The sequence below is a fragment of the Chiloscyllium punctatum genome, chromosome 3 (assembly GCF_047496795.1).
Source record: "Chiloscyllium punctatum isolate Juve2018m chromosome 3, sChiPun1.3, whole genome shotgun sequence".
Taxonomy (NCBI): Eukaryota; Metazoa; Chordata; class Chondrichthyes; order Orectolobiformes; family Hemiscylliidae; genus Chiloscyllium; species Chiloscyllium punctatum.
This window is the reverse complement of record NC_092741.1, coordinates 40,593,738-40,605,878: the sequence shown is the minus strand read 5'-3', so window position 1 is coordinate 40,605,878 and position 12,141 is coordinate 40,593,738. Positions and strand designations below refer to the sequence as shown.

The following is a 12,141-nucleotide window of genomic DNA, read 5'->3' as shown; positions in this document are numbered from 1 at the left end:
CCTCTTGTTATGAAGGCCAGCATGCTATTAGCCTTCTTCACTACCTGCTGTACCTGCATGCTGACCTTCATTGAGTGGTGTACAAGAACCCCCAGATCTCCCGGCACTGTCCCTTGACCGAAATTGATTCCATTTAGGTAGTAATCTGCCTTCCTGTTCTTGCCACCAAAGTGGATAAGCATCCATTTATCCACATTAAAGTGCATCTGCCATGCATCTGACCACTCACCTAACTTGTCCAGGTCACCCGGTAATCTCCTAACATCCTCATCACATTTCACCCTGCCACCCAGCTCAGTATCATCAGCAAATTTGCTAATGTTATTGCTAATAGCATCTTCTATATCATGAACATATATTGTAAAAAGCTGCGGTCCCAGTACTGATCCCTGCGGTACCCCACTGGTCACTGCCTGCCATTCCGAAATGGAGGCGTGGAGGAGTGTGGAAGGATGAGAGAATGCAGGCTGCAGCCCTATGAAGCAGGGGGAGGTCTTGCAGTTGGCCTGTGTGGGGATGTGGGAGACGACAGGAGCCTGGTGGGCAAGGGCTAGCTGGAGGGGGGGAGGGAGGGAGGGAGGGAAGCACGCACGGAGGAGGAAGAGCAAAGAGAAAAGAGAGAAAAAAAAAACAAAGGGGATCAAGAGAAAGAGCAGCAAAGAAAATGTGGCTGGCCAGCACGCCTTGAAGTGGGGAGAAAAGGCAGGGGCCAGCGCCTACGGCCATACTAGTCTGAAAACGCCCGATCTCGTCTGATCTCGGAAGCTAAGCAGACTCAGGCCTGGTTAGTACTTGGATGGGACCCCGCCTGGGAATACCAGGTGCAGTAGGCTTTTTCCGCCAGCAGGGGCTGCTCAAGTCACCCCTCTGCACTCGTGTTGGGCCACGCACGCAATGCAGCGACAGGTTATTTTTGCTGCCGCTGTGCCTGGCATCAGTCTCCTGCAGGCAGGAGACAGGGAGGGGAGCAGAGCGGAGCGCTGCCAAAATCAGCAAGAAAGACGGAAAGAAAGGGATTGGGGCTGCACGCTGTCTGCGGCTGGCAGTCAGGAAAGGAGGACAATAGACAATAGGTGCAGGAGTTGGCCATTCTGCCCTTGGAGCCTGCACCACCATTCAATATGATCATGGCTGATCATCCTTAATCAGTATCCTGTTCCTGCCTTATCTCCATAAGCCTTGATTCCACTATCCTTGAGAGCTCTGTCCAACTCTTTCTTCAATGAATCCAGAGACTGGGCCTCCACTGCCCTCTGGGGCAGAGCATTCCACACAGCCACCACTCTCTGGGTGAAGACGTTTCTCCTCATCTCTGTCCTAAACGGTCTACCCCGTATTTTTAAGCTGTGTCCTCTGTTTCGGCACTCACGTTTCCTGCCGCCAGAGTGTCCAATCCTTTGATAATCTTATACGTCTCAACCAGATCCCCTCTCAGTCTTCTAAACTCAAGGGTACACAATCCCAGTCGCTCCAGTCTTTCAGTGTAAGGTAATCCCGCCATTCCAGGAATTGACCTCGTCAACCTACGCTGCACTCCCTCAATAGCCAGAATGTCTCTCCTCAAATTTGGAGACCAGAACTGCACACAGTACTCCAGGTGTGGTCTCACCAGGGCCCTGTACACCTGCAGAAGAACCTCTTTGCTTCTGTACTCGATCCCTCTTGTTATGAAGGCCAGCATGCTATTAGCCTTCTTCACTACCTGCTGTACCTGCATGCTTACCTTCATTGAGTGGTGTACAAGAACCCCCAGATCTCTCGGTACTGTCCCTTGACCGAAATTGATTCCATTTAGGTAGTAATCTGCCTTCCTGTTCTTGCCACCAAAGTGGATAAGCATCCATTTATCCACATTAAAGTGCATCTGCCATGCATCTGACCACTCACCTAACTTGTCCAGGTCACCCGGTAATCTCCTAACATCCTCATCACATTTCACCCTGCCACCCAGCTCAGTATCATCAGCAAATTTGCTAATGTTATTGCTAATAGCATCTTCTATATCATGAACATATATTGTAAAAAGCTGCGGTCCCAGTACTGATCCCTGCGGTACCCCACTGGTCACTGCCTGCCATTCCGAAATGGAGGCGTGGAGGAGTGTGGAAGGATGAGAGAATGCAGGCTGCAGCCCTATGAAGCAGGGGGAGGTCTTGCAGTTGGCCTGTGTGAGGATGTGGGAGACGACAGGAGCCTGGTGGGCAAGGGCTAGCTGGAGGGAGGGAGTGAGGGAAGCACGCACGGAGGAGGAAGAGCAAAGAGAAAAGAGTGAAAAAAAAATCAAAGGGGATCAAGAGAAAGAGCAGCAAAGAAAATGTGGCTGGCCAGCACGCCTTGAAGTGGGGAGAAAAGGCAGGGGCCTGCGCCTACGGCCATACTAGTCTGAAAACGCCCGATCTCGTCTGATATCGGAAGCTAAGCAGACTCAGGCCTGGTTAGTACTTGGATGGGAGACCGCCTGGGAATACCAGGTGCAGTAGGCTTTTTCCGCCAGCAGGGGCTGCTCAAGTCACCCCTCTGCACTCGTGTTGGGCCACGCACGCAATGCAGCGACAGGTTATTTTTGCTGCCGCTGTGCCTGGCATCAGTCTCCTGCAGGCAGGAGACAGGGAGGGGAGGAGAGCGGAGCGCTGCCAAAATCAGCAAGAAAGACGGAAAGAAAGGGATTGGGGCTGCACGCTGTCTGCGGCTGGCAGTCAGGAAAGGAGGACAATAGACAATAGGTGCAGGAGTTGGCCATTCTGCCCTTGGAGCCTGCACCACCATTCAATATGATCATGGCTGATCATCCTTAATCAGTATCCTGTTCCTGCCTTATCTCCATAAGCCTTGATTCCACTATCCTTGAGAGCTCTGTCCAACTCTTTCTTCAATGAATCCAGAGACTGGGCCTCCACTGCCCTCTGGGGCAGAGCATTCCACACAGCCACCACTCTCTGGGTGAAGACGTTTCTCCTCATCTCTGTCCTAAACGGTCTACCCCGTATTTTTAAGCTGTGTCCTCTGTTTCGGCACTCACGTTTCCTGCCGCCAGAGTGTCCAATCCTTTGATAATCTTATATGTCTCAACCAGATCCCCTCTCAGTCTTCTAAACTCAAGGGTACACAAGCCCAGTCGCTCCAGTCTTTCAGTGTAAGGTAATCCCGCCATTCCAGGAATTGACCTCGTCAACCTACGCTGCACTCCCTCAATAGCCAGAATGTCTCTCCTCAAATTTGGAGACCAGAACTGCACACAGTACTCCAGGTGTGGTCTCACCAGGGCCCTGTACACCTGCAGAAGAACCTCTTTGCTTCTGTACTCGATCCCTCTTGTTATGAAGGCCAGCATGCTATTAGCCTTCTTCACTACCTGCTGTACCTGCATGCTGACCTTCATTGAGTGGTGTACAAGAACCCCCAGATCTCCCGGCACTGTCCCTTGACCGAAATTGATTCCATTTAGGTAGTAATCTGCCTTCCTGTTCTTGCCACCAAAGTGGATAAGCATCCATTTATCCACATTAAAGTGCATCTGCCATGCATCTGACCACTCACCTAACTTGTCCAGGTCACCCGGTAATCTCCTAACATCCTCATCACATTTCACCCTGCCACCCAGCTCAGTATCATCAGCAAATTTGCTAATGTTATTGCTAATAGCATCTTCTATATCATGAACATATATTGTAAAAAGCTGCGGTCCCAGTACTGATCCCTGCGGTACCCCACTGGTCACTGCCTGCCATTCCGAAATGGAGGCGTGGAGGAGTGTGGAAGGATGAGAGAATGCAGGCTGCAGCCCTATGAAGCAGGGGGAGGTCTTGCAGTTGGCCTGTGTGGGGATGTGGGAGACGACAGGAGCCTGGTGGGCAAGGGCTAGCTGGAGGGAGGGAGGGAGGGAAGCACGCACGGAGGAGGAAGAGCAAAGAGAAAAGAGAGAAAAAAAAAACAAAGGGGATCAAGAGAAAGAGCAGCAAAGAAAATGTGGCTGGCCAGCACGCCTTGAAGTGGGGAGAAAAGGAAGGGGCCAACGCCTACGGCCATACTAGTCTGAAAACGCCCGATCTCGTCTGATCTCGGAAGCTAAGCACACTCAGGCCTGGTTAGTACTCGGATGGGACACTGCCTGGGAATACCAGGTGCAGTAGGGTTTTTCCGCCAGCAGGGGCTGCTCAAGTCACCCCTCTGCACTCGTGTTGGGCCACGCACGCAATGCAGCGACAGGTTATTTTTGCTGCCGCTGTGCCTGGCATCAGTCTCCTGCAGGCAGGAGACAGGGAGGGGAGGAGAGCGGAGCGCTGCCAAAATCAGCAAGAAAGACGGAAAGAAAGGGATTGGGGCTGCACGCTGTCTGCGGCTGGCAGTCAGGAAAGGAGGACAATAGACAATAGGTGCAGGAGTTGGCCATTCTGCCCTTGGAGCCTGCACCACCATTCAATATGATCATGGCTGATCATCCTTAATCAGTATCCTGTTCCTGCCTTATCTCCATAAGCCTTGATTCCACTATCCTTGAGAGCTCTGTCCAACTCTTTCTTCAATGAATCCAGAGACTGGGCCTCCACTGCCCTCTGGGGCAGAGCATTCCACACAGCCACCACTCTCTGGGTGAAGACGTTTCTCCTCATCTCTGTCCTAAACGGTCTACCCCGTATTTTTAAGCTGTGTCCTCTGTTTCGGCACTCACGTTTCCTGCCGCCAGAGTGTCCAATCCTTTGATAATCTTATATGTCTCAACCAGATCCCCTCTCAGTCTTCTAAACTCAAGGGTACACAAGCCCAGTCGCTCCAGTCTTTCAGTGTAAGGTAATCCCGCCATTCCAGGAATTGACCTCGTCAACCTACGCTGCACTCCCTCAATAGCCAGAATGTCTCTCCTCAAATTTGGAGACCAGAACTGCACACAGTACTCCAGGTGTGGTCTCACCAGGGCCCTGTACACCTGCAGAAGAACCTCTTTGCTTCTGTACTCGATCCCTCTTGTTATGAAGGCCAGCATGCTATTAGCCTTCTTCACTACCTGCTGTACCTGCATGCTTACCTTCATTGAGTGGTGTACAAGAACCCCCAGATCTCTCGGTACTGTCCCTTGACCGAAATTGATTCCATTTAGGTAGTAATCTGCCTTCCTGTTCTTGCCACCAAAGTGGATAAGCATCCATTTATCCACATTAAAGTGCATCTGCCATGCATCTGACCACTCACCTAACTTGTCCAGGTCACCCGGTAATCTCCTAACATCCTCATCACATTTCACCCTGCCACCCAGCTCAGTATCATCAGCAAATTTGCTAATGTTATTGCTAATAGCATCTTCTATATCATGAACATATATTGTAAAAAGCTGCGGTCCCAGTACTGATCCCTGCGGTACCCCACTGGTCACTGCCTGCCATTCCGAAATGGAGGCGTGGAGGAGTGTGGAAGGATGAGAGAATGCAGGCTGCAGCCCTATGAAGCAGGGGGAGGTCTTGCAGTTGGCCTGTGTGGGGATGTGGGAGACGACAGGAGCCTGGTGGGCAAGGGCTAGCTGGAGGGGGGGAGGGAGGGAGGGAAGCACGCACGGAGGAGGAAGAGCAAAGAGAAAAGAGAGAAAAAAAAAACAAAGGGGATCAAGAGAAAGAGCAGCAAAGAAAATGTGGCTGGCCAGCACGCCTTGAAGTGGGGAGAAAAGGCAGGGGCCAGCGCCTACGGCCATACTAGTCTGAAAACGCCCGATCTCGTCTGATCTCGGAAGCTAAGCAGACTCAGGCCTGGTTAGTACTTGGATGGGAGACCGCCTGGGAATACCAGGTGCAGTAGGCTTTTTCCGCCAGCAGGGGCTGCTCAAGTCACCCCTCTGCACTCGTGTTGGGCCACGCACGCAATGCAGCGACAGGTTATTTTTGCTGCCGCTGTGCCTGGCATCAGTCTCCTGCAGGCAGGAGACAGGGAGGGGAGCAGAGCGGAGCGCTGCCAAAATCAGCAAGAAAGACGGAAAGAAAGGGATTGGGGCTGCACGCTGTCTGCGGCTGGCAGTCAGGAAAGGAGGACAATAGACAATAGGTGCAGGAGTTGGCCATTCTGCCCTTGGAGCCTGCACCACCATTCAATATGATCATGGCTGATCATCCTTAATCAGTATCCTGTTCCTGCCTTATCTCCATAAGCCTTGATTCCACTATCCTTGAGAGCTCTGTCCAACTCTTTCTTCAATGAATCCAGAGACTGGGCCTCCACTGCCCTCTGGGGCAGAGCATTCCACACAGCCACCACTCTCTGGGTGAAGACGTTTCTCCTCATCTCTGTCCTAAACGGTCTACCCCGTATTTTTAAGCTGTGTCCTCTGTTTCGGCACTCACGTTTCCTGCCGCCAGAGTGTCCAATCCTTTGATAATCTTATATGTCTCAACCAGATCCCCTCTCAGTCTTCTAAACTCAAGGGTACACAAGCCCAGTCGCTCCAGTCTTTCAGTGTAAGGTAATCCCGCCATTCCAGGAATTGACCTCGTCAACCTACGCTGCACTCCCTCAATAGCCAGAATGTCTCTCCTCAAATTTGGAGACCAGAACTGCACACAGTACTCCAGGTGTGGTCTCACCAGGGCCCTGTACACCTGCAGAAGAACCTCTTTGCTTCTGTACTCGATCCCTCTTGTTATGAAGGCCAGCATGCTATTAGCCTTCTTCACTACCTGCTGTACCTGCATGCTGACCTTCATTGAGTGGTGTACAAGAACCCCCAGATCTCCCGGCACTGTCCCTTGACCGAAATTGATTCCATTTAGGTAGTAATCTGCCTTCCTGTTCTTGCCACCAAAGTGGATAAGCATCCATTTATCCACATTAAAGTGCATCTGCCATGCATCTGACCACTCACCTAACTTGTCCAGGTCACCCGGTAATCTCCTAACATCCTCATCACATTTCACCCTGCCACCCAGCTCAGTATCATCAGCAAATTTGCTAATGTTATTGCTAATAGCATCTTCTATATCATGAACATATATTGTAAAAAGCTGCGGTCCCAGTACTGATCCCTGCGGTACCCCACTGGTCACTGCCTGCCATTCCGAAATGGAGGCGTGGAGGAGTGTGGAAGGATGAGAGAATGCAGGCTGCAGCCCTATGAAGCAGGGGGAGGTCTTGCAGTTGGCCTGTGTGGGGATGTGGGAGACGACAGGAGCCTGGTGGGCAAGGGCTAGCTGGAGGGGGGGAGGGAGGGAGGGAGGGAAGCACGCACGGAGGAGGAAGAGCAAAGAGAAAAGAGAGAAAAAAAAAACAAAGGGGATCAAGAGAAAGAGCAGCAAAGAAAATGTGGCTGGCCAGCACGCCTTGAAGTGGGGAGAAAAGGCAGGGGCCAGCGCCTACGGCCATACTAGTCTGAAAACGCCCGATCTCGTCTGATCTCGGAAGCTAAGCAGACTCAGGCCTGGTTAGTACTTGGATGGGAGACCGCCTGGGAATACCAGGTGCAGTAGGCTTTTTCCGCCAGCAGGGGCTGCTCAAGTCACCCCTCTGCACTCGTGTTGGGCCACGCACGCAATGCAGCGACAGGTTATTTTTGCTGCCGCTGTGCCTGGCATCAGTCTCCTGCAGGCAGGAGACAGGGAGGGGAGCAGAGCGGAGCGCTGCCAAAATCAGCAAGAAAGACGGAAAGAAAGGGATTGGGGCTGCACGCTGTCTGCGGCTGGCAGTCAGGAAAGGAGGACAATAGACAATAGGTGCAGGAGTTGGCCATTCTGCCCTTGGAGCCTGCACCACCATTCAATATGATCATGGCTGATCATCCTTAATCAGTATCCTGTTCCTGCCTTATCTCCATAAGCCTTGATTCCACTATCCTTGAGAGCTCTGTCCAACTCTTTCTTCAATGAATCCAGAGACTGGGCCTCCACTGCCCTCTGGGGCAGAGCATTCCACACAGCCACCACTCTCTGGGTGAAGACGTTTCTCCTCATCTCTGTCCTAAACGGTCTACCCCGTATTTTTAAGCTGTGTCCTCTGTTTCGGCACTCACGTTTCCTGCCGCCAGAGTGTCCAATCCTTTGATAATCTTATACGTCTCAACCAGATCCCCTCTCAGTCTTCTAAACTCAAGGGTACACAATCCCAGTCGCTCCAGTCTTTCAGTGTAAGGTAATCCCGCCATTCCAGGAATTGACCTCGTCAACCTACGCTGCACTCCCTCAATAGCCAGAATGTCTCTCCTCAAATTTGGAGACCAGAACTGCACACAGTACTCCAGGTGTGGTCTCACCAGGGCCCTGTACACCTGCAGAAGAACCTCTTTGCTTCTGTACTCGATCCCTCTTGTTATGAAGGCCAGCATGCTATTAGCCTTCTTCACTACCTGCTGTACCTGCATGCTTACCTTCATTGAGTGGTGTACAAGAACCCCCAGATCTCTCGGTACTGTCCCTTGACCGAAATTGATTCCATTTAGGTAGTAATCTGCCTTCCTGTTCTTGCCACCAAAGTGGATAAGCATCCATTTATCCACATTAAAGTGCATCTGCCATGCATCTGACCACTCACCTAACTTGTCCAGGTCACCCGGTAATCTCCTAACATCCTCATCACATTTCACCCTGCCACCCAGCTCAGTATCATCAGCAAATTTGCTAATGTTATTGCTAATAGCATCTTCTATATCATGAACATATATTGTAAAAAGCTGCGGTCCCAGTACTGATCCCTGCGGTACCCCACTGGTCACTGCCTGCCATTCCGAAATGGAGGCGTGGAGGAGTGTGGAAGGATGAGAGAATGCAGGCTGCAGCCCTATGAAGCAGGGGGAGGTCTTGCAGTTGGCCTGTGTGAGGATGTGGGAGACGACAGGAGCCTGGTGGGCAAGGGCTAGCTGGAGGGAGGGAGTGAGGGAAGCACGCACGGAGGAGGAAGAGCAAAGAGAAAAGAGTGAAAAAAAAATCAAAGGGGATCAAGAGAAAGAGCAGCAAAGAAAATGTGGCTGGCCAGCACGCCTTGAAGTGGGGAGAAAAGGCCGGGGCCAGCGCCTACGGCCATACTAGTCTGAAAACGCCCGATCTCGTCTGATATCGGAAGCTAAGCAGACTCAGGCCTGGTTAGTACTTGGATGGGAGACCGCCTGGGAATACCAGGTGCAGTAGGCTTTTTCCGCCAGCAGGGGCTGCTCAAGTCACCCCTCTGCACTCGTGTTGGGCCACGCACGCAATGCAGCGACAGGTTATTTTTGCTGCCGCTGTGCCTGGCATCAGTCTCCTGCAGGCAGGAGACAGGGAGGGGAGGAGAGCGGAGCGCTGCCAAAATCAGCAAGAAAGACGGAAAGAAAGGGATTGGGGCTGCACGCTGTCTGCGGCTGGCAGTCAGGAAAGGAGGACAATAGACGATAGGTGCAGGAGTTGGCCATTCTGCCCTTGGAGCCTGCACCACCATTCAATATGATCATGGCTGATCATCCTTAATCAGTATCCTGTTCCTGCCTTATCTCCATAAGCCTTGATTCCACTATCCTTGAGAGCTCTGTCCAACTCTTTCTTCAATGAATCCAGAGACTGGGCCTCCACTGCCCTCTGGGGCAGAGCATTCCACACAGCCACCACTCTCTGGGTGAAGACGTTTCTCCTCATCTCTGTCCTAAACGGTCTACCCCGTATTTTTAAGCTGTGTCCTCTGTTTCGGCACTCACGTTTCCTGCCGCCAGAGTGTCCAATCCTTTGATAATCTTATATGTCTCAACCAGATCCCCTCTCAGTCTTCTAAACTCAAGGGTACACAAGCCCAGTCGCTCCAGTCTTTCAGTGTAAGGTAATCCCGCCATTCCAGGAATTGACCTCGTCAACCTACGCTGCACTCCCTCAATAGCCAGAATGTCTCTCCTCAAATTTGGAGACCAGAACTGCACACAGTACTCCAGGTGTGGTCTCACCAGGGCCCTGTACACCTGCAGAAGAACCTCTTTGCTTCTGTACTCGATCCCTCTTGTTATGAAGGCCAGCATGCTATTAGCCTTCTTCACTACCTGCTGTACCTGCATGCTTACCTTCATTGAGTGGTGTACAAGAACCCCCAGATCTCCCGGCACTGTCCCTTGACCGAAATTGATTCCATTTAGGTAGTAATCTGCCTTCCTGTTCTTGCCACCAAAGTGGATAAGCATCCATTTATCCACATTAAAGTGCATCTGCCATGCATCTGACCACTCACCTAACTTGTCCAGGTCACCCGGTAATCTCCTAACATCCTCATCACATTTCACCCTGCCACCCAGCTCAGTATCATCAGCAAATTTGCTAATGTTATTGCTAATAGCATCTTCTATATCATGAACATATATTGTAAAAAGCTGCGGTCCCAGTACTGATCCCTGCGGTACCCCACTGGTCACTGCCTGCCATTCCGAAATGGAGGCGTGGAGGAGTGTGGAAGGATGAGAGAATGCAGGCTGCAGCCCTATGAAGCAGGGGGAGGTCTTGCAGTTGGCCTGTGTGGGGATGTGGGAGACGACAGGAGCCTGGTGGGCAAGGGCTAGCTGGAGGGAGGGAGGGAGGGAAGCACGCACGGAGGAGGAAGAGCAAAGAGAAAAGAGAGAAAAAAAAAACAAAGGGGATCAAGAGAAAGAGCAGCAAAGAAAATGTGGCTGGCCAGCACGCCTTGAAGTGGGGAGAAAAGGCAGGGGCCCGCGCCTACGGCCATACTAGTCTGAAAACGCCCGATCTCGTCTGATCTCGGAAGCTAAGCAGACTCAGGCCTGGTTAGTACTTGGATGGGAGACCGCCTGGGAATACCAGGTGCAGTAGGCTTTTTCCGCCAGCAGGGGCTGCTCAAGTCACCCCTCTGCACTCGTGTTGGGCCACGCACGCAATGCAGCGACAGGTTATTTTTGCTGCCGCTGTGCCTGGCATCAGTCTCCTGCAGGCAGGAGACAGGGAGGGGAGGAGAGCGGAGCGCTGCCAAAATCAGCAAGAAAGACGGAAAGAAAGGGATTGGGGCTGCACGCTGTCTGCGGCTGGCAGTCAGGAAAGGAGGACAATAGACAATAGGTGCAGGAGTTGGCCATTCTGCCCTTGGAGCCTGCACCACCATTCAATATGATCATGGCTGATCATCCTTAATCAGTATCCTGTTCCTGCCTTATCTCCATAAGCCTTGATTCCACTATCCTTGAGAGCTCTGTCCAACTCTTTCTTCAATGAATCCAGAGACTGGGCCTCCACTGCCCTCTGGGGCAGAGCATTCCACACAGCCACCACTCTCTGGGTGAAGACGTTTCTCCTCATCTCTGTCCTAAACGGTCTACCCCGTATTTTTAAGCTGTGTCCTCTGTTTCGGCACTCACGTTTCCTGCCGCCAGAGTGTCCAATCCTTTGATAATCTTATATGTCTCAACCAGATCCCCTCTCAGTCTTCTAAACTCAAGGGTACACAAGCCCAGTCGCTCCAGTCTTTCAGTGTAAGGTAATCCCGCCATTCCAGGAATTGACCTCGTCAACCTACGCTGCACTCCCTCAATAGCCAGAATGTCTCTCCTCAAATTTGGAGACCAGAACTGCACACAGTACTCCAGGTGTGGTCTCACCAGGGCCCTGTACACCTGCAGAAGAACCTCTTTGCTTCTGTACTCGATCCCTCTTGTTATGAAGGCCAGCATGCTATTAGCCTTCTTCACTACCTGCTGTACCTGCATGCTTACCTTCATTGAGTGGTGTACAAGAACCCCCAGATCTCTCGGTACTGTCCCTTGACCGAAATTGATTCCATTTAGGTAGTAATCTGCCTTCCTGTTCTTGCCACCAAAGTGGATAAGCATCCATTTATCCACATTAAAGTGCATCTGCCATGCATCTGACCACTCACCTAACTTGTCCAGGTCACCCGGTAATCTCCTAACATCCTCATCACATTTCACCCTGCCACCCAGCTCAGTATCATCAGCAAATTTGCTAATGTTATTGCTAATAGCATCTTCTATATCATGAACATATATTGTAAAAAGCTGCGGTCCCAGTACTGATCCCTGCGGTACCCCACTGGTCACTGCCTGCCATTCCGAAATGGAGGCGTGGAGGAGTGTGGAAGGATGAGAGAATGCAGGCTGCAGCCCTATGAAGCAGGGGGAGGTCTTGCAGTTGGCCTGTGTGGGGATGTGGGAGACGACAGGAGCCTGGTGGGCAAGGGCTAGCTTCAGGGAGGGAGGGA

At 51.7% G+C, this 12,141-nt stretch overlaps 7 non-coding genes across 7 annotated transcripts; all 7 read left to right on the top strand.

The window, feature by feature from the left end:
* Positions 1-714: 714 nt before the first annotated feature.
* On the top strand, positions 715-833 carry LOC140469284 (5S ribosomal RNA). The gene has a single exon (XR_011956050.1). It is a non-coding gene; the product is annotated as a 5S ribosomal RNA (ribosomal RNA).
* A 1,531-nt stretch (positions 834-2,364) lies between these two features.
* LOC140468878 (5S ribosomal RNA) lies at positions 2,365-2,483 on the top strand. The gene has a single exon (XR_011955868.1). It is a non-coding gene; the product is annotated as a 5S ribosomal RNA (ribosomal RNA).
* A 1,531-nt stretch (positions 2,484-4,014) lies between these two features.
* On the top strand, positions 4,015-4,133 carry LOC140471299 (5S ribosomal RNA). Its single transcript, XR_011956959.1, has one exon. It is a non-coding gene; the product is annotated as a 5S ribosomal RNA (ribosomal RNA).
* Positions 4,134-5,668: 1,535 nt separating this feature from the next.
* Positions 5,669-5,787, top strand: LOC140475509 (5S ribosomal RNA). Its single transcript, XR_011960041.1, has one exon. It is a non-coding gene; the product is annotated as a 5S ribosomal RNA (ribosomal RNA).
* A 1,539-nt stretch (positions 5,788-7,326) lies between these two features.
* LOC140475498 (5S ribosomal RNA) lies at positions 7,327-7,445 on the top strand. The gene has a single exon (XR_011960031.1). It is a non-coding gene; the product is annotated as a 5S ribosomal RNA (ribosomal RNA).
* A 1,531-nt stretch (positions 7,446-8,976) lies between these two features.
* On the top strand, positions 8,977-9,095 carry LOC140468874 (5S ribosomal RNA). The gene has a single exon (XR_011955864.1). It is a non-coding gene; the product is annotated as a 5S ribosomal RNA (ribosomal RNA).
* Positions 9,096-10,626: 1,531 nt separating this feature from the next.
* On the top strand, positions 10,627-10,745 carry LOC140475488 (5S ribosomal RNA). Its single transcript, XR_011960020.1, has one exon. It is a non-coding gene; the product is annotated as a 5S ribosomal RNA (ribosomal RNA).
* Positions 10,746-12,141: the final 1,396 nt, after the last annotated feature.